Source organism: Vulpes vulpes, chromosome 3 (genome assembly GCF_048418805.1).
Source record: "Vulpes vulpes isolate BD-2025 chromosome 3, VulVul3, whole genome shotgun sequence".
Lineage (NCBI taxonomy): Eukaryota > Metazoa > Chordata > Mammalia > Carnivora > Canidae > Vulpes > Vulpes vulpes.
In genome coordinates, this window is record NC_132782.1 from 21,319,186 (window position 1) to 21,341,831 (window position 22,646).

A 22,646-nucleotide genomic window follows, 5' to 3' on the forward strand; every position below is an offset into this window, starting at 1 on the left:
TTATTATTATTATTATTATACCTTAATAGTCCTTTTTATATGAGTGTATCTCTGTGTGTATAAATATGCATACATATACCACACATACTCTAGGATAAAAATGAATCATTGAGGGCTTTTTTTAAAAAAAAAAAAAGATCTTGTCCAATAACTGCACTGTCTACATGCATTACCAAGATAATTTTCTGCAAATTAAATATAATAAAGGGGTGGTGGGGATTAAGGAGGGCACCTGTTGTGATGAGCACTGTTGTATGCAAGTGATGAATCACTAAATTCTACTTCTGAAACTATATTAAACTATATGTTAGCAACTAAAATTTTTAAATAAAAATGCGAAATTTTTAAATAAAATAAATTTAAAAAGTAAACAGCAACTATATTCCCATTAACAAACTACTAATTGTAAATTCTAACTTGTTCTAATTATTTCTAATAATCTCTGTAGAGACTAATATCTCAAATAGTGTGTATGTGTTGATGATAGAAAGCAGGTTGAAAGTACTGATTTATTACAACCCTTCATTAAGGTTAAAAGCATTCCAGTGAGATGAAGACATCTGCCTTGTATTTTCACATTGCAGAAGAAAAGTTAAGGACAGGAAGAACAAAAAAGAAAAAGAACAATGTGTCAAGTTGAATTCAAGCCAGGTTTGAAGAAAACAATGCTATCTTCATATCTGTAAAAGTTTTTAAGAAAGAAACTTCCCATGCCCATGACTACCATTTATTATTGTGCTATCAAATTATGTTTAATACTGTATAGTAACAACACAAAATATGCCATATGTCCCTAAATTATGTTTCAAATTTTTATGCAGTTAATCAACATATGTATCTTTCAATGTCTTTTATTTAAAAAAAATTAACAAAGAAAGCTACTACCAGAAAGAATCAAGGTAGGGTAATTACACAGTGTACTGGAAAAAGATTTTTTAAATGGATTGTTTCTTTCCTCTTCTTTCAGAGGTGGGACTGGCTAAGGTTGGCAATTATAGGGTTTAGTGAATAGTCACTTGATATCTTGGAAATCAAAGGAAAGGGCCACTGGAGAGGGGCTGAACTTAGCTGTTGCAGGATTTTTATCTCTCTGAATGAGTGCTACTGACAGGAACCATATGTGTTACATAATATAGCTGAGGAAGAGAACATGGGTGGTTTTCCAAGAAGCTGTGACCTGCCTGTGTACTCATGTCTATCTGTGCGCACATGTGCAAATCTGATGTATTTATGATATTTAATAAACACTTAGAGCCTCATGTGAGCTTGGGGACTATGTGTTTGTCTCGTTTAAAAGATTATATGTGAGTATTCAGACTGATTTTGCCTTAGAATTAAAACTGATCTTTGCACTTTGTGGTGCTTGTCACTACACAAAAAACATTTGTTAAAGTGTGAGGCTTCCTTTGAAATGACAGAAGAAAACTTAATTGGTTCCTAACTAAGCTTGTATTTAGCCCACTTAAAAATAAAAAAGAGGCTTAAGCAGAGCTGATGATCACTCAAAACAATCTCACTGAGGTAATCAAATGAGTTTACTTCATATTGTCATGTCAGGGCTCTTGAATGGCAGATATTTTCCCAGGAAGAGCAAATGGAAGTGGTATCTTAATTCATGTTTTTGTGGCATATCCTTTTTCATTTATTATTTTACTTTTCTCATTTATTATTTATACGCACATATCCCTTTACTTTTAACCTACCTATATTACTATATATGAAGTGTGTTTCTTATAGAAAGCACCTAGTGGGGAGCGTGATTTTTTTAATCCATTCTGGTAATCTCTATTTTTTGATTGATGTGTGTAGACCATTTACATTTAATGTAATTATTGAGATGTTCAGATTTAGGTCTATCCTTTTATTTTTTTTTCTTTTGGATTACTTGGACTATTTTTGACTATTCCATCTTAATTTATTGTTTTTTGTTTTTGTTTTTTACTATATATCTTTGTATAAATTTTTAGTGGATGCTCTAAGGATTATAATGTATACACTTAACTTTTTATAATCTGTTTAGACTCAGTACTTTACCATTTCAAATAGAATGTAGAAATCTTACCACCATATCGATCCTCTTATATTCCCCACCCTTATGTTGTAGTTGCCACATATTACATCTACACACATTGAAAATCCTATCAGACAATGCTATAATCTTTCCTTTTCAAGCATCAGTTTTTAAGAACTCAAGAGGAGAACAGTTTATTACATGTACCCAGATATTCACCATTTCTATTGTATTTCTCTTGTTCCTGAGGTTCCAAGTTTCCTTCTAATATGATTTCCTTTCTTTCTGAAAAAGTTCTTTAGCAGCAAATTATCTTAGTTTTCCTTCATCTAATAATGTTTTGTTTCACTTCATTCCTAAAGGATATTTTCTCTAGATAGAGAATTCTGTGTTGATAATTCTCTCCTTTCCGTACTTGAACACTATTATGCCACCTTCCACTGGTCTCCATGGTTTCTGATGAGAAATCTACAGTCACTTGAATAAAGCACCTAATCTTTATAGATCCTATAGATAATATCCTGGTTTTCTTGGCTGCTTACAAAATTTTTTCTTCACCTTTAGTTTTCAACAGTTTGGTTATGATGTGTCAAGGCATGGATTTCTTTGAGTTTATCCCATTGAGGTTCACTGAGATTCTTGAATCTTTAGGTTTATGTCTTACTAAATTTGGGAAATTTACAGGCATTATCTCTTCAAAATTTTTTAAGCATCACCCCCTTTTGCTTCTTCTGGGACTGAATTGACATGAATATTAGGCCTTTCATTGTCCCATGATACCAGAGTCTCTGTTAATTTTTTCAATCTTGGTTTCTCTGTGGTGTTTAATATGCATAATTTCTACTGATCAGTCTTTACATCAGACTGTACGTTATCATCTCCATTCTGCAACTGAACACATCCAGTGAGTTTTTTACTTCAGCTATTGTATTTTTAGTGCTAAAATTTCCATTAGGTTCTTCTTTATATTTTCTGTTTTTCTGTTCACAGTTTTTTCTCTTTGATTTAAGAGAGTTTATCATTGCTTGTTGGAATATTTTTATAATACCTACTTTAAATTTTATCAGATAATTTGAATTTACATGTCATCTTAGCATTGATGTTTATTGATTGCCCTTTCCCATATGAGTTGAATTATCCTGGTTGTTCATATGCCAAGTAATTTTTTAAAAATATTTTAAAAATGTATTTATTCATGAGAGACAGAGAGAGAGGGGCAGAGGCATAAGCAGAGGGAGAAGCAGGCTCCCCATGGGGAGCCTGAAGCCGGATTCAATCTGAGGACCCTGGGATCATGCTGAAGGCAGACACTCAGCTACTGAGCCACCCAGGCATCCCTGCCAAGTAATTTTTTATTGGAGTCTGGAAATTGTGACTATTATACTATGAAACTGGATCTTATTTAAAACTTATGAAGAATATTGATATTTTCATTTCAGTAGGCAATTGATCTGATTATTTTCAAGCCATAAGTTCCAACTTGCTTTCTATGGAATGTGGTCCCAATGTAAATTCAGGTTTTAAAGCCCATTACTATTCAGATCTGTGCCATGAGTGTACCACCCATGGTAAGTCTGAGACCTGGTTGAAAGTCTATTCACTTTTCAAAGTCTTGTATATACTGGCTAGGATGAGATTCACTCATGTGCAAATCTTGGAATTTCAGAGTTAGTAAATGACTTTATGAGGTTGCTTTCATGAACCCTTCCCTTTCCATAATCTCCCTAGCACTTTCTGTTTTCCAAGGACTCTTCTTTTTTATTTTTTAAAGATTTTATTTATTTATTCATAAGAGACACAGAGAGAGAGAGAGAGAGAGAGAGAGAGGCAGAGACACAGGCAAAGGGAGAAACAGGCTCTATGCAGGGAGCCCAACGTGGGACCCGATCCCAGGTCTCCAGGATAGGTCCTGGGCTGAAGGCAGGCGCTAAGCCGCTGAGCCACCCAGGCTGCTCTCCAGGGACTCTTCTTTTGAGGCTTTCAGTCAGAAAGCTGGGATTGTGCCAGGCATTTCTACAGCTGTGCCTGCTTCTGGGGCCATGTGGCAGGGAAACAATCATGGTAAACTCACACCAGTTCAGTGGCACTTTGAATCTGGGTCCTCCCCTGCAATTTTCTATTTACTGCTTACTTTTCAGAGTCCTCAACTGCTCCATACATCCTGTCCAGGTTTTACACCTGTATTCAATGGAGATCAGAGAAGAATGTGCTTTTTCCATTTTACCCAGAATCTAAATCTTGGGAGTGACATTTTAAAATGACACATTTTGTTACAATAAACTTGTCAATTAAAGTTTCAGGGATAGTGTCCTCCATAATGGAGGACATTCAGTTTAAAAAGAAGTTTTCAGATATTTAAGTCTTAAATCCCTTAATATTGTAAAGAAAGGCATGCTTAGGTAATGAACCAGGAAATAGTTGTGACAAAATCAATACAGTGTCATATAAAAAGATAGTTGTGACAGTATAGATTTATTCATATTCCTGCATAAGATACGCATGCAGCGCTAAACTTTGCTCATGCTGATTCTTGTGTCTTATCTATATGGTGGCTCCATAATGTATCATAATATGGTATAATGTGAGATATTTTTAGCTCACAAATAATCCTTTTGTTTGTGTGTATACATGTGCGCATGTCCAGCCACACACAGAGCTTTGTTCTCAAAAATAATTTGTTTGGAACTAAATTTTCTGAAACAGTGGTTCTCAAACTTTTAATATGCTCTATCTCCAGAGTTTTGGACTCAGTACTTTTGGAATTGGGTCCAAGAATTTGCATTTATAACAAGACAATGCCAGATGATGCCATTGCTGCTGATTTCAGGGCCACAATTTGAGAACTGCTACCATAAAGAATGAATGGAGCACACCAGAATTTTATGTGGCCCATCAAAAGGCACAAATTAATGATTAAATGTAAACTTGTGACTTTCTATTAACTTTGTGAGATTTTCCAAGAACAAATTCATTCCATCCTTAAGTAAAATCACAATTGCTTTAAATTGATGCAAATTTAAATATTTTCAGTCAGTTCAAGTGCTGTTATAAACATGTATCCACAAACAAATGCTTATGCAAATATTCATAATACTAACATTATGAATATACTAATACTAATATTACAAGCTGAAATAAGAATAATTCAATCAAATCAATTATTTGGCCTCACTAGTATCAAAAAAATGTTTAATTAATGATCTCATTTGCTACTCACACAATTAGGTTTTATTCACTTTTAATGTATAGCAGGGATTGGCTTATGGGCCAAATCTGCCCCATGGCCTGTTTTTGTACAGCCAGTAAGCTAAGAATGGGTTTTACGTTTTTTAAACGTGGTCTTAAAAAATGCCACAGAAACTGTATTTGGATCACAAATTCTAGAATATTTACTATTTGGCTCTTAACAGAGAAACTTCACTGACTCTGATCAAGGGCATTGTCTGGTTGAGTTGAGGTAGTGCCTCAAGAGATGACATAGTAGAATAATTAAAGACATAGTTTTTGTTGTTGGATTGCCCTTGTTCAAATGTTACCTCTGCCAACCACTTTATGTAGCCTTGGAGAAATTAATGCAATCTTTCTGTGTATCAGTATCCACACCTACAAAATGCAGATGATGAAAGTATTTGACTCATAGGGCTATTACTGATTTAATTAGTTAACACAAGCAAAGCCTGTAGAATAGCATCTGGCACATAGCACAAGATAGATACTAGCTCCTACTATTCGACTTGATAATATACCATGTAAACACTAAAGGTGAGATTTATCCTGAACATTTACGAATATTAAATTTTTAAAAGTTAAGGTACAAAATGGCCTGCAACGATTTGTAGAATAAGCAAAACACAGAAACGATACCGTGGAAATAATACACACAGAGACACACACACACACAGAGGAAGGAAATATTCCAACTTGTTAGCTGTGGTCCCAACTTATCACTCAACTTATTAGCAATGGTGCTCTGGATGATTTTCTCCCTTCTAGTCTTTTACATTTTCCGAATTTTCTAAAATTCACGGAGTCTCAGCTTAATGGCTGTACCTCAGAAGTAGCTTATGCCTCTGCCAAGATTCTTATCCCCAAGATAGGATAAAAAGATGAGCTAAGGCTGCAGTGGTCACCATAATTCTGCCAGTATTTATTTTGGTCTCTGTAAGTCAGGCTGTTCACATTCTTTGTACATAGTTGTATTTAATTAGGACTTAGAGCTAGCCATAAAATGCACATTAATTGTCTTTTATTTCATAAATGATGGCCAAAATAACAACCTTTGATAGGAACAGTTTGGGGGTAAGTACTATTTGGTCTGTTCATCTTCCAAGGCTCCCTGCCCCAAGCAAGAGATTTCTACTTGTTATCTCCTTTATCCTGGAGAATTACTAATCCTGTACTACCATATTAAGTACCAATTAAGCAGAGATTTGTCATTCCTGCTCGAGAACATTGAGCTGGGCTGTGGCTGCATATTTCACAGACTTCTGACAGAAATTATTTTAATTAGACTGCTGCTAGCAGCATTTAAAATAGTCTGTACGGCCAGAGAGAGGAAGAATGGCTCCTCAGCCAGATAATTTACTTATTTTTCTTTTTCACTCACCATAAATCTCAGGATTGTGGTTATTAAGCCTTTGGAGGGGGAAGGGGATAGTCAGGGAAAGAAATCAGCTAAACTTTATCTTACTTTAAATACCAGAAAAGAAAGATCCCCCACAGCTTTACTGAAAAAGACACTTTTAAAAGAAAAATATGTTCAAGCAAAAACTGACACCAATAGGATATTTTTACATTATGAATATCTAACATGTTTTAAAAGGACTTTAATGCATGAATATCTAACATGTTTTAAAAAGGACTTTTATATAAAACTAACACAGTGGGAACCTTTCCTTTTCCTCTTTATCATGCACCCAAAATTGAAGTTCTTATTTGGTAATTGTTAAGTTAATCTGCCACTGAAAAGCAAACTAAATAAATAACAACTAATCTGACCTCCACATTTAGTAGATCTTGATTAACTAGACAAAAGTTTTGCACTTGCAAAAGGATACATTCTATTTTATGAACCCCATTTGCCAAGATGACAAATTGAGTGAGTACAATTTTTTCCTCTTTTAAAAAATTTTAAATAAGGATTTCTCCACCACATCCTGCCCAATCCTTATCAATACTCAGCTAATTAGAATATTAATTGGAGTGTCTTATTCCAAACATTCTAATTTATTTAATCAGACCAAATATACTTTTTGTACATATTTTAAAAATAGGCTATAATATTTAACCATCAAAATGCATATTTTTCCTTTGTGTTCTTCACCCACACATATGGTTCAATCTTCTATGAAGCAGCCACAACCCCATCACTTTACGTCTGTGGAATTTTAATGCTATGTGGTCACTTTGACGGGTTTCCCACATGAAACCCAATAAACTTCCAAAACACAGGATGAATCCAAAGACCATCAGCCCTTGAAGAACAAGCTATAAGACCGTCTATATGCCCACCACTTACCATTAAAAATGAAAAACATAAGAATCACACGATCAGATTTTAATGGGAAGATTCAAAGAATAGAGAGAGTTGCTTGGATGTAACACTACCAGAGAGCTGCCCGTGAACAACCAAAAAACTCAATAAATCATGAATGCACTTAGAGTCCCTCTTCAGCCTGGCTGGCTACTACACTATTATCATTAATCATTAAAAAAATATTTTTGGAAGAGAAGACATGAAGATATGGCTGCGTTTCTTAATGTAGAACTTTAGAAATGGCAGCCTTTTGGAGAGCCTGGATGGTTCAGTCGACTAAGCACCTGCCTTCGGCTTAGGTCCTGATCCCAGGGTTCCGGGATCGAGCCCCACATTGGCCTCTCTGCTTAGTGGGAAGTTTGTTTCTTCCCTTTTCTCTCCCTCTGCAGCTCCCCCTGCTTGTGCTCTCTCACACATGCTCTCTCTTTCAAGTAAATAATAAATAAATTCTTTTTTAAAAATTAAAAACAAAAAGAAATGTTAGCCTTTGTAACTCTATTAGAAAATTTGTATTTTTAAAAAATTAGGTTGGGGCACTTGGATGGCTCAGTCAGTTATGTGTCCAATCTTGGTTTCGGATCAGATCCTGATCTTAGGGTTGTGAGATGGAGCCCAGCATTGGCTCTGCACTGAGTGTAGAGCCTGCTTAAGATTCTCTCTCTCTCTCTCTCTCTCTCTCTCTCCTTCTGCCTCTGCCCCTGCCCCTCTGCCCCTCTCTCTTTCAAAAAAAAAAAAAAAAAAAAAAGGTTAGAACTGCTATGGAATTGTGGGAACCCAAAGACAACTAGAGGTGAATGGAAAGTGTTAGGAAAGAAGGGATTGTGGCCATACCCACCGGAGGATCAGAGATTGTTACTCATGTCACAGCTGTGTGATGGTTCCATGAGCTACATTTGCATACGGTGGTAGTGAGAAGATGGGCATGTGGCCAGGGAGAGATGGGGAAACAGTTCTTCCTTGAAACAGTTGTTGGCTAGGAATTAACAGTAATTGGTACAGTAATTAATTCACAGTCCTTCTCTGACTTTCAAACTCTCCAAAGTCAAATTGTTAAAGTCCAGTTCTCCCTCACATAATTTTAAATGGTTTTAATTTATAATTTGCATGGTTTTCTGTTTATAGCGCTTATCACAATTTTAATATTACAGACATAATAGATATGCACTGGCTAACATGGAAGTTCCAGATGAGTGCTCAAAAGTTCATTTGTTGGTTAAATCCGATGGAGGAAAGGTATGAACTTGCAATTCCAAAATGAATTTCTGAGATGCTTTTTACCCCACCAGTCCCTTTTCCTTGGTGATATATGTTTTGTCTGGTGTCTTCTACGACAGACTAGTCTATCTGTATTGAGACAAGTCACATTCCTTGATGATCTACCCAAGTGTAGATGAAACAACTTCGCAGCTGCATTATCTCACACTCCGTTCTAGCACTTACTTTCATCATGTGTAGATGTATATGGCCCTTGAAACTGAAGAACCAACCATATGTGGTAGACAAAAACATGTCCTTAGGTGCACTGTCACCATAAAGTCAGGTATAAGCCGTTAGGTTTCTCTTGAATGAACATCAGGTTAAAGCAGCAGCAGCATCAACTAGAAACATGGGAGAAGGGGCGCCTGGGTGGCTCAGTCAATTAAGCATCTGCTTTCAGCTCAGATCATGATCTCAAGGTCTTGGGACAGAGTTCCATCTCGGGCTCCCTGCTCATCAGGGAGCTTGCTTCTCCCTCTCCCTCTGCTGTTCCCCCTGATTGTGCTCTCTTGCTCTATCAAATAAATAAATAATAAAATCTTTTTTAAAAAAACAACACAGTAGAAATACAAATTCCTACCTTTGCCCCAAACCTGGTGAACCAGAAACTTTGGGGATTGGGCCCAGAAAACTGTAGTTTCATAAGCCATCCAGGTGATTCTGATGCTAAAACCTGAGCACCACCACTGGGGCCCACTTTGATTGCACAGTGGAATCCCACGGGGAGCTTTGAAAAGTCATGATGCCTGTGCTCACCACTAGAGGTGCTGATGTCATTGGTCTATGGTATGGTACCAGAAAGCATTTTCTAGAAGCTTGCTTGTTGATTCGAATGTACAGTGAGGGTTGATAATGACTGGATTCACCCAGACAAGAATGTCTCCTCTTTCATCAATCTCTTGGCAACAACTGTCGATCACTGAGGCACACACCTTTCCACAAGTTGGAAAACTTCTTTGTCTTTCTGCATTATTCTTACTGTCAAATTTCCATTCTATATTGATAAGCAAGGTTTGGTTTTCCTCAGCACATTTACTGTTTTAGACCTTTTGCTTTTATAAAAACATTTATTGTTTCCATCACAGTCATATACTTGGCATCTTTAGGATTCTCAGTGCTTTCGTAGTTATCAACTGTGAAGGGACTGACATGTTTCTCAAATGCCTCAAAATGAAGTACAGACACACCAGACAGGACTTTTCCTGCCCCCTATTGGTGGCAGGTATCTTGACTGGCTTCTGCTTTGGAGGATCATTTTATTCTCATCTCTAACTTTTTTCTACTGGGTAAGCTATTTTACATGACTTTTTTTTTTTTAATTATTTATTTTTGATAGTCATACAGAGAGAGAGAGAGAGGCAGAGACACAGGCAGAGGGAGAAGCAGGCTCCATGCACCGGGAGCCCGACGTGGGATTCGATCCTGGGTCTCCAGGATCGCGCCCTGGGCCAAAGGCAGGCGCCAAACCGCTGCGCCACCCAGGGATCCCTTTACATGACTTTTTAAAAAGATTTTATTTATTCATTCATGAGAGACACACAGAGAGAGGCAGAGACACAGGCAGAGGGAGAAGCAGGCTCCCAAATGGGGAGCCCAATGCAGGACTCGATCCCAGGATCCCGGGATCATGCCCTGGGCTGAAGGCAGATGTTCAACCACTGAGCCACCCAGGCACCCCTACATGATTTATTTCTACATTTCCATAGGGAATTAAATCTAGGCAGGGCTATCCTGTCTTTAGGCACATCTACACACGTAGAGCGATTCTCACCATAAGGCCCCTCCCCACAAATGCCATTGGTGCTTACACAAGCATCACACTCGCTGATTGATCTATTTACCAAACATTCTGAGAAAATATACACACTGAATGAAACGTTTAAGTGATAGGCCTGTATTACCCATGCCACGGACGGTAGCTTATCAAATCTTAGATAACAACTACCCATTAGAGGACAATCTGGTAGAAACTTCATCAGGGAAAAGTTGCCCACAGAGCCGCATTCTAGAACTCTTACACTGTAGCTGTGGTGGTAGGGGGTGTCGATCCCCGAGAGAGTGGCAGTGTATCAGGGCGCTACAAGGAAGTACCTACTTTCCGTCGCCACAAAATGGGGTGGTGGCTTAGCGTTCCACCCTCCAACATAGAGTCCCAACTACACTCATCAGATATTTATCGAACATCTACCAAACACCGATTACACATCTTTTCATGGAGAAGGCCGGGAACCATTTCCAAGTTGCCAAACTGTACAAAAGGAAAAAAAAAAAAAAAAAGCTGTCAGTGATGCTTTGCTACAGGCGGGCCTTGCTTGTCCCACGGAGGCCGGGCCTACAGCATTCCAGTTTCCCGGGCAGCCATACCTGCTTGACCACGCCTGGGTTATCCGGTGGTGGGGCGTCGCTGAGTGCCGTGTGAATAAATGCATTGTCTATTATATCCAGGTTTCACTCTGTGCGAAATAAAGAAATGGAGACATTTTTTTATGAAAGGAGTTATTCACTTGCTCACGGTCCAATGAGATTTGGGGAATGTCTGCTCTCTGACTCTCCTTTCTGGTGAAAAGTCAAGAAAATGCATGTGGGAAGATTACAGTCTGAATTAATACCGGGACTCACTTCAGTCCAACCCACTGGTTTCCCAGCCAAGTGGCGCTCCTTGGCCTCCTCTGGAGGTGAGGGTTCCCCCGGTGGTTCTGACCCACTTCTCAGCTCCCGGAAGTGACAGGTTGTCCCTAGCCCGAGGCACGGCTGAACGGGGGTAGCTGGGGAGGCAGGGGTGGAGGAGCAGAACTGTGGCCAGGAGGAAATAAGAGCAAATGCCTCCCCACCGGTCTGACAGGAAATGACAGAGTAGCGGCCTCACACGGCCCCACCGGGCCTGGGCTCGAGCGGGCAGGCCGGCCGGAGGCAGAAGGCCTTCCAATCACAGGGCCGTGCCAGAGCGCAGTAGGTGAGGATGATGAAATAATAAAGCATTTCCCGTGTGTGTTTTTCATTAGGCCTGTTTTGTTTTTCTTCCAAGTGCTGGGGAAACAGAACAGAAGCCCCGCTTCAGCCAGCACCACAGCGGCCGCCTCCCCTGGGAGCAGCAGCTGCGCAAATAGGAGGGGAGCCCTCTGTGGAATCGGTCCCAACACCTTCCTAATGGAAATAATGATTTGCAAAGCCCTCTTTATACCCTCTGCTACGTAATTAGTAGCCCAAAGAGCGAAAGATTAAAAACGCTGCTCCTGCTCCCCGCATTTTTGAAAATTTGGCAAAACATTAAATGTTCTGTTCTGAGGGCCAAACAGGTAGAGGGCTTGGTATGGACCCCGCCCGGGCAGGTGGGCGGCTCCTTGAATCACTCAACACTTATTACGTAGAAATTAACTGGCTCCATGTCAATTAGTGGGAATTTGTTAACAGACGTACCTGAAGGGACCCACCCCTCACCCAGTTTGGTAGTTTTTGTGGAAAGTATCTAGATGCCCGTCATCCAAGCTAACGTACACAGTGTTAAGTGCCACAAGTGTGTCAGCCTCCTCGATGGGGTGTGTGGGGGTGTGGGGGTGTGTGTGGGGGTGTGTGCTCACAAACATGTGTTCAGGGCCAGGGCTAACCATCAATTTTTACCCATCTCCAGAGAAGATAATTAAGAGGAAGCTCAAAAGAGGCTGGCTAGGAACATTCTCTCCAGCCCTGACAAATAACCAATCCAAAATGCCTGTTGTTAAATGGGTCATAAAAGCCCTGGGAAATCAGTTTGAGTTCGGTTTTGGGAGTGGCGGCTGCGGCCTGCGTGTTAGATCAACCTGTGATCATCACTGAGCCCCGAGACCCAAAGAATCCCTGCGATAACCCTGGACACTTTGAACCTGGAAATCTCCCTTGTGTATCTTTTTCGAAGTAACTGCCCCCTCCACACCATCCCCGTCCTGCGTAGCCCTTGCAAAATAAACTGCGTGATAAATAAAATAAGGATTCATTTTATTAAATATCTAGGAGAAGCGCTCGGGTGACCTGAAAATGTAATTAAACCTCCAAATAAGCAGATTACTGGCTGAAAAGCGAGATTGATAGATGAACCCCTTCAGCTACAAGGGATTGCTTAATGGACTGAACAACAATCTTGGACTCCTTCCACCTTGGAATCACAGGTCCAGAGCCAGGCAGGCTCCACTCCACCGTTTCCCTTCCTAAGATCAATGGAGACGAGGGCCCTGAGGTGAGACCCCAGGCCGCGGGCAGACACACAGGTGGGCGACCCTCTTTGCAAAGAGCCAAAGACGCCCAGTGTTTCCAGGGCTCCTCCCGACTCACTACTGAAAACACCAAAAGAACTTCCTAGTCTCCGAGGATGAAATTTAGTTCTGGCTTTTTAAAAGGAAGGTATTAATTGCAAAATGAAGAGCTGAAAATGAACTGAAAGCCTCAGGAGGACAAAAGAAGCTAAAATAATGAAAACTCAACCTGTTGGCATTGCTCTCACACCACCCCTCCCAAACAGCGGCCTGATGCTACCTTCCTCGGTGGCAAGTGTGACACACTCTCTGCCTCTGAGCATTCTGACCTCTTTTATTTTTTTCTTTTCAACGAAGTGGTCTTGGGGAAATTTTGGTAGTTTAAATTTTGGCCCCGGTTCTATGAAGTTGATATATTCCAGGTTTAAATATTTGGAACATTTCAGATTTATCATCTTGCTTTTCTGCTTTGTTTAATTTATAAAGTGAAATTAAAGGAGCTGTTCCCCGCAGCGCCGTGTGCCACCTCCAGAAATGGACAATGTCAAAACATAATGTCTTTGCTTTGCTACTGATAGGGGTTCAGTGACCCACCTGACCCACGCAATTTATCACGAGGTAGGACCCGCAGCTCAGCCTCCGCAGACTGACCAGTCGCAGCCACCCTCGTTGGCGGCTCTTGGTCAGCCAGGCCTCTGCCGTCAGGACGCAAGACCAGTCCTTGACCTAGCACATTCCCTCCCAGTATGAGGAGGTCCACAACACTGGACGCAACAAACCAAAGAACATAACCTAATGGATCCCCCCTGGACGAAAACCCAATCTTCCAATTTCCTTTGCAGAACAACGGCATCGCTGCCCCTCAAGCTACAAAAGGCTGAATTTTGTCCTCTTCTCACTGTTAGAAGAGAGCAAGGGTAGAGTCCTTATCTCCACCTAAAGCTGTGAAAGACACATGCTGGAGGTCATGACCCCTTTAGTGAGTGAATAAATTGTAGTTTACTTCTTGGGGATGACACGCGGTGTGAAAAAAATAGATCGAATACATACAGGCCATTGAGTCATGTACTCAACTTGGACTAGAGAAAGGGATTCCCTTGATGCTGAAGTCAGTTTAACCCTCCCGGAGCTCATCATCAGGAGGATGAGTATTTTCTGGAGCACCTCAACCTTTATGGATTGGAGTAACTCAGCCTTCATTTAGCTCCCCACGTACCCCTCTTATTCACCTTGGTTCTATGTTCTTTTGTTCTTAATCTTATTCCATTATGAACCATGGGGGAATGACCTGGGTCTGGAGTTAACTTAAGAATGATCAATTTCCAGAGTAGGTGCAAGAATCTGTGATCTTCAGTAAGAATTCCAGAACATGTACAGAATGTCCTAATGTCCCAATGTAGACCCAGCAAGGTTGGTGGTGAAGTTACCCTTAAAAATAAATGACTGAAGAAACCAAGAACTAGCCAAATAGAGTCTCTGGTTTCCTATGAATTAGTTGCAAGGCCACTCAAAATGGAGCCTTCAGAGTGAAGAGGCTCTGCATGCTGCATAGATCAGTTACAATATTCTTCCCTTACAACCACATTCATATAAGCCTAGTAAGTAGGCCAGAGACAAATGAAATTTGGAGAAAGAGTAATTCCTATGTTTTCTTGGGCTTATTTCCCAAAGTTTGGCAAATAATCAACATTTAATACTGTGAGCACACGAACAACTTGGCATTTGAGCACCTACAATTACATGCGACTCTCTTGAAGGGGTGTTCACCTGAGAGTACAGTAAGTGAAAGTGTGTACCACTGACTTGGAGTCTAGTCTAGATTTCTATTGTTCTTATGACATCAGGCTTATGCATCGACTACACTGATTTTTCAACAGCCTGAGAGGTGAGTATCATGGTCTGGCTCGTAGGCTCAGGAACCAGCCTGCGTGGACCTGAATCCCAGCTCTACTACTTGTTAACTGGTATCTCCTTGGAAAGTAATAGCCTTTCTGTGCCTCTGTTTTCTCATCTATAAAAGAAGATTAGGAAGATTAGGATCATAACTTAACCTCAGGAAGTCGTAAGGATTAAAAGATTAATGAAGATAAGCTTAGCTTGCTGTTGGGCACATAGGAAGCGTGCTTCTGAAAGCCTCAGCTATTACTGTTACTATCTCAAGACACCAGGTTCCATTCTCCACCGCCCAGGACGGAGTTCAAGAGAGGTCCTCTCAAGCAGCAGGCGCTGGAGCAGCGACTGTGGGTAGCATAAGTTGAGACTTCGGAAGGCTCCTCCTGACCTGCACTCTCTTGCACAGTCCCCTCCTCATGGTAACTGCCCAGTTCAGCTTCCAAAAAATTCTCTCTTCTTCCCTCTCTGACCAAGGTCCATTCACTTTCTTTCCACTCTCAGCTGTTTTGGTTTTCTTCGAACATCCTTGTGTTCACGCAGATGTAGAGCCAGTAAGGCTCTTTGCTTCTCCAAGTCTGCACCTCTCACCGTTACCCTGCCCTATCCATTATTCCTACTACAAAAAGATCCTCCTGGGAAGGCAGAAGGGGAAGAAAGACTGAATAATTATACTCTTAAAATTTTTACCTCTGTCAGAATAAATAACTTTCTAAAATAAGTGGAAATGATCCTATGAATCTTTCTAATCTGAAGACAATGCCTGGAGTCTCCTCATTGGCATATATTGCACTGGCAAATTTATTTTTTTAAATATACTACTTGCTGTCAAGCACACTGGCAGCATGATAGAATTATTACTTTATTATTATTTGTTGTTTTTAAATTACAATAGCAATCTACATTAAGAAACCTACCAAAGCCTGTATTTTTCTTTTTATTGAACCATCAGAATGGATTGAAATTAATTTCAAATCATTTCTTAAAAAGAACATTCAGTGTTTCCTTATTGTTCACCATTTGGCTGACAAAGACAAATTCTATTTTGAAATATTATGTGACATTACCTGATACTGTTTTCCTATAAATAAAAAAAATTACACCTATTTTTCTGTTTAATGAACTAAGATAACTGAAGGCTATGGCACTCGATACATCTTGTGGCTTTTATGCTATTGCCCAATTTTGCATGATTTATAATTTACAACCCAAATGGAGAAGGCAGGGGTGGGCATGAATGGAAATTGCAAACCTCTTGGGTAGTACTTTTGAGTGTAGAGGCTTGATAATAATTAAGATGAGAGGTTCCAAGTTCTTCTCCAGATGTGCATCAAACTGACAGCAAAGACAGATTTGCTCCACCTCCATCACTACTAAAGAGGAAAAGTCTACAAAATCATCTAAGGCTGGTAAAGTTGGCATTTGCTGCCCTGTCCCCACTGCTTCCTTTCAATTTCCATCCTTCTCTAAAGAGCATCCCAGATTCCTATCTCCTGTGTCTCCCCTGCACCCCCCTTCTCATAATGGTCGTGATGGCTAGCTGCCCACCAAAACTTTGTGCTCCCCTTCCCATAACGCTCTGGAAAATGGCTGCCCAGGGTCTGCAATTCCTAGCCCCCCATGCATCTGGGCAGGGCCACGGTCTAGTCCTCATCAATGGTCTGGGGGCACTGTGCTATGTCCATTCTTGGCCAAAGTGCTCATGAAGCCTTCTTCTTGTTCTCTCTTCCCATTTCTGCCACTGAAAGTAGAGGACTGGAGCCCTTAGGATTCTAGAAGCAAAATGTGGAAGGAGTGTGCATTTCTGATGTTCCATATGGAGCAAAGCTGTCCATCCACCAAGATGATTGTCTGGGATGTTACACGAAAAAGAAATAAGCAGCTGTTGTGTTAAACCACTGAAATGTTATGGTTTGTCTGGGCAGCAAGCATTACCCTAAATTAGATCATAAACTTTGGTTCCTGTTTCATTCTAATGCCCAGGGGTAAGTTAGGAGATTATAATTTCTCTTCCTCCAGCCAGAAGGATTTGTATTTTACTTGTGGGGAACTGTCCACCCGTCTCCCCTGCAGAGGACACTATGTGCATGGCTGTACACACTGAGGACATGGGTTTGACTCTGCCCCGTCAGCGTGACGAGCAGAAAATGGTGAAAGTTGGAGTCAGAGTTCCTGGGTCCGAGTTCTAACAACTTAATGTTTAGCTGGTCCTGAGCAGGTCACTCCCTGAACCAGGATTTTCTCATCAGAAAAATGAGAGGGGAGGGTATATTATCATTGTCATCTTTAAGACTTTGGAACCTCACAGTTCCTGGTTTGTGATCTACAAGATCTTGACAAACTCCTTACCCTGTTTAAGCTGTGGTTTTCTCATCAGCAAAATGCAGATAAGAGTATCTTTCCTGGGGCACCTGAGTAGCTCAGTGGTTGAGTGTCTGCCTTTGGCTCAGGGTGTGGTCCCAGGGTCCCAGGATCGAGTCCCATATCAGGCTTCCTGTAGGGAGCCTGCTTCTCCCTCTGCCTGTGTCTCTGCCTCTCTCTGTGTCTCTCATGAATAAATAAATAAAATAGTAAAAAAAAAAAAAGAATATCTTTCTCATAGGCTTGTTGTTGACTCACTCATTCTTATTCATTCATTCACTCATTCGTTCATTCATTCATCTGTTCATTCATTCATCTGTTCATTCATTCATTCAAAAAGTGTGTATTGAGATCCTAGGTTGTGCCAAGCAAATTTCTCAACGTGTTTACAGTGGATACAGCTGTGAACAAGACAAGGTCCTGCCCTTACAAAGCTTATATTTGAATATGGCAGGTAATAATTAATAGATCTGTACTCAGCTAGTGTGGTCAGGATGAAACAAGCTAGTATTTACAAATTGCTCACGCAGTGGCTAAGAAATGGAAGCTATTTCTAGTGCTAACTACAAATGTGAAAATGTGTAGAATAGTAAGTCCAACAGCATCCAATATGGCCCTTGTGAGGATTAGACGAAGCACGTGTTTGTAAATGGTTGTCTACTTACTTGATGATTAGGAAGCAAATACAAAGAATATGTTGAGGTCCCTTTCACCATTTCAGTGAGGTTGGGCTATTTTCTGGTGGTAGCAGTTGTTTACATCTGGAGAACAGAAAAACCACAATCACAATCTATGCCTGATCCTCCCGTGCCAATCTGAGTAATTATGCTGAAGAGCTGTGGAGGGAATATATCTGCCCTCAGGTAGAAATTATTTAGCTTTGGTTAAAATTGAATGAGAGAAACCAGACACCCTCAAATGGCCTTTATAGTCTGTCATTGGCACAAAGGAGAAGACAAGTCGCTGGGACCGGGATAGCAGATCTACCTGCTTTGCACCAGTGTTCACCTGCTGGAGAGCAGCCCTTAAACACCCCTGGCATGGAATAACTTTTTGCACTGGCCCTGGGTAAAAAATATATAAACAGGACTGAGAGTGTGCAAAGCATGCAGAACAAAATATGTGCAAGGCACACTCTCTTTTTGAAATTCTTACCATGTGATTTTCCTACAAATAGGTAAGCAGAGCATATTGTTAGCTAATGGTTTGAGTTGCATAAGCAGGATGACTATAAAATTTATCATCCAATCTGGGACACTTTTGAAAGGGAAAGGGGGCAGTACTAATAATTATATCAAGACAGCAGGAATAAATTGGGACCATCCCGGGGGCAAAACAGGACACATGTTCACACTGGGCACAGATTCTCAGGAATATAGTTTTTATTGATTTTTAATGTTCATGTTTCTGTTGGAGAAGGACAGGACTGTGTTTATAAAAATGTCTCAGCAGTAACAATATGTGAGTATTTCTTTGTAACCATAACAGCAATGTACTATATGGTTGGAATCCTCTCTGCATTATGTGAAAGCACTTGTCCTGGGTCTTATGGGGGCTATAGAGTTGTCCAAGGCATGACTCCAGGCCTCAAGGGACTTGTATTTTAGCAAAAGAGAGAAGCCATGTACAGTCAACCTCAAGGCAGAGTATGATGATACTGTGAGACAAGGGCAGGGGATTGTGGGGCTCAGAGCTGGCGTATGTTACTTCTACAAGGGAATCCAAGAAGGCTGCATGGAGGAAATGGCACTTGAGTTAGCCTTTCGGTTTGGGCAAGATGAAGCTGGTGCAGAACCAGGAGAATGATGGTCCACGTGATGGGAGCAATAGACAAAGGCTCATAGAACAAAAACCCTGGTTGAGGGATCCCTGGGTGGCTCAGCGGTTAAGTGCTTGCCTTCAGCCCAGGGCGTGATCCTGGAGACCCAGGATCAAATCCCACATCGGGCTCACTGCATGGAGCCTGCTTCTCCCTCTGCCTGTGTCTCTGCCTCTCTCTCTCTCTCTCTCTCTCTCTTTCACACATGAATAAATAAATAAAATCTTTAAAAAAAAAAAAAAAAAAAAAAAAAAACCCTGGTTGAGATAAGGGGGAAATGAGCAGTTGAGTTAGATAAAGGTGTTTGAGGATGAAAATGAACATGCAATGTGAGTCTGGCCCAGATGGTGGAGAGTCAAGAATGCAGGATCTTTGCTTGTAAAGGGCTGGGACTGCTTCTCATCCCTGGATTTCAGAGCAGAGGTGAGGAGGTCTATGCTACACAGCCCAAGGCCAGTCTTATGCCCAAGTAGACTATATGGCCAGGTTTTCAGGACAGTACCCATCCCAGTAGGACTAAGGACTAATTTTTAAACCCCAGACATGACATTAAAAGCAGATCCATTTTGTTCTAAATGGATTGGCTTTTACACAGGGATGCAAACATCTTGAGTGCAGGACAAAATACAAGAAAGCCTTTTGATCCTTTGGATCCTGCAAAGACTTAGTGCGGAGGAAGGGCAAGTTCCAATCTAAGAGGGGATTTAATGGTCACAGTTTCCAATTGCTAGTACATTATATTGGTAGAGAAGGGGTATGGACAGAATATTCTCAATAAGGTCGTCTGGAAAGTGGGTTGGAAGACACATAGGCCTCAAAGAGAGGCCTCAAAGAGAGGAACTAAAACAGCAATGAAGTGGCAATGTCCTGTAGCCCTGGGCATTTGCAGAATGGTGGCTACGGTGCCCTCTCTCTTATGGGACTGGGTGTGCATGGTCCTAACTTCGGGAGCGGCCAGGTATCCAAAATTGTTTGTCCTGAAAACAAACTCGGAGACGATGACTTGCAGGCAGGAAGTTCATTGGGGCACGTCCGTAGATGAACGGCCCAGCACAGCAGGATTGGGTAGAAGGAGGAGTTGAACAGTGATGTGGTCACAAAAAAGGCCTTTGTGGATCCCCTGAGGAGCTCTGGCCTGGGATGGCCCTCCACAGTGTCCCACATTGAAGAAAGGGTGTCAAGCCTTCAGGTCTCCTCTCCTTACCCCCATAGATCAGTCATGCATGCAGGGAGCCGCAGAGAGGAAGTGTGACCTTGGATGAGAGAACTCTCTTAGTGGACAGCAATACCAGGAGAGGGACTTAGCTGAGAGCTGGAAGCTTCCAAATCCCCAAGGTCCCAGGGAGTGAGCACTGAGGTCCCAAAGGGGGAATCTGGGCCAGCTACCATGGCATATACTATACCAGGGGTTCTCAAACTTTCATGCACACCAGCAGCATCTAGAGGGCTCATTAAAATGCAGACTCTGGGCTCCATCCCTAGTTTCTGACCCATTAAATCTGGTGTGGGGTGCAAGAATTTGTATTTCTAGTTAGTTCCCAGACAATGCTGGTCTGAAACATCACTTTAAAAAACCACTGCACTACATCAAGCATTCAGAGCCTCCTGCTCAGGCACAGATAGCTCATCATTGCTTGTAAAACATGTAGCTAACAGGCCCTCAAATGATTTCAAAGTTGAGTCAAGAAACTTTTATCATCTATAAGATCTTGGTTTTCTACTTCTTTACTGACAGTTTGGTGGCCAAAAAGAAGCAAGTCCTGTTGCAATGAGCCATTTCTTTGGAGGGCTCTAGGTCTCAGCGTCATAAATTATCTCCATTCCCCATAGGCCAGCAGCTGCTATTTGAAATTGTCATTAGCAATTAATTCTCCTACCTTAAGCATAGTCACCTAGAAAAAAGAAAGAATTTGACTGCCTCGTTTATGGTAATTCCTCTCACAACTGTGTCTATGCTATTCCTGCCCCCCGCACCAATTCTTCTGGGATCTACCTTTGCCCCTGCTTTCTCAGGTAGTCCAATTCGGAGGGAAAGCTCTCATGAAGCTCTGGCCACCGTAACTGGTTGATGGGTGGACATAGGACCCAAAATGAATCCATCTGAGTCCTCCCCCTTTTTCTCTTTGGAGTTAGAGTTAGGAGCCCCTTTCTCTCTGGGAATGAGGAAATTAGCCTGGAGGTGCAAGTGGCATGGCTTTTGAGTAGTGGAGAAGCCTAAGGGCAGTGGGGGAAACAAGACCTCTCTCCTGAGGAGGAGAGAGATGGAGGTGTGAGGCTGTCGTCCCTATCTACATCTCTGCCCTTCTTGGTTATGGGAGCGCACAAATCCCTCATTTCCTTAGCTAGCTCAAGTTAGGTTTCCACCATTTGCAATCAGATGAATCCCATCTAATGCTCCCTTTAAATGTTTACCATGGGAAACTGAGTACATGGACCCACTCTAGCAACTTCCAAGAAAAGAACAGAGGAACCGTATGAGAAGACTCTGGTTAGGTCTGGGTAGCACACTGCAGTAGGAATCCTTTGGAGCTTAGTTTGCTCTGAAAACACTGACAACTGGGATGGTAGTCAAGAAGGGAGACAAATACAGACACAAGTGAGCACTTACTATATAACAAGTGTCCTGCTACACATATAACCTGCTTCATTCCATTCCAGTCTGGCATGGTAGGTGACACAGAAAAGGAAAATGAGGTAAAGAGAGGTTAAGTGCATTTCTTAAAGTCATACAACCAGTAAGTGGCAAAGCCATGATTCAGACAAAACCTCTTTGCAACTGCAAGTCACACGTATTTAACATTATCCTATATATGACTTGTCCCAAAAGCAGAGGCCACCATAGAGAAGAAGGTACAGGTTATAGTATAGGTGCAAGGAGGCAAAATTTACCCATTTCACAGCTTTGCTGAGGATTATCCCACAGATTGAGATCAGGGACCCTTTCAGTGATCCAGGAGCAATTTTGAGGGGTCGGGCAGTCTCCTAAAAGCCACAAAATCCAAGAATCCGAGTACAGCACTCAAGAATATTAGAGTAAAGCATACTGCATTGAGGTCATATTTATATTGAAATTTACAGTTCTATTCTTTTGAATAGACTTCAACCCGAGATGAAATCATGGATTTCATCATTTTTTTGTTGATGCTACCAAGATGTCTCACACATCCACGGCCAAGATACCCCACAGAACTCTTTCAAACAAACATTAATTCATGCCCCACTAATCTGAACTCTTCTTATAACTTATACAATGTCTATGCTATACTATATTGCTATCTATCTATCTATCTATATATTGCTATACTTATTTAGCAAAACGTTTGAAATTTGTTATTTTATCAATTCCTGGATGTTCTTCTCAAGTAAACAGAATGCAATCTTATAAAAGTAAAGCTTTTTTTTTTTAAAGTAAAGCTTTTTCAAACAAGGACTCAGCAATTATGAATTTCCTCATGAGGCTTTCACCACTGTGTCCAGTAACCAAGTCTTGAGTATTACAAAAGTTTTATGTTTGGGCATTAATATGTAGGACAGGCCTGTTGTGAA

At 41.0% G+C, this 22,646-nt stretch overlaps 1 long non-coding RNA gene across 1 annotated transcript in view; it reads right to left on the reverse strand.

Moving 5' to 3' along the window:
* Positions 1-10,811: 10,811 nt before the first annotated feature.
* LOC140598109 (uncharacterized) overlaps positions 10,812-22,646 on the reverse strand; it is a 39,639-nt gene continuing 27,804 nt past the window's right edge. Inside the window, exons 2-4 of the long non-coding RNA XR_012000238.1 lie at positions 17,947-18,042; positions 11,169-11,257; positions 10,812-11,052 (exon numbers count right to left, since the gene is read on the reverse strand). This is a non-coding gene — a long non-coding RNA (uncharacterized lncRNA). The remainder of the gene's footprint in view (positions 11,053-11,168; positions 11,258-17,946; positions 18,043-22,646) is intronic.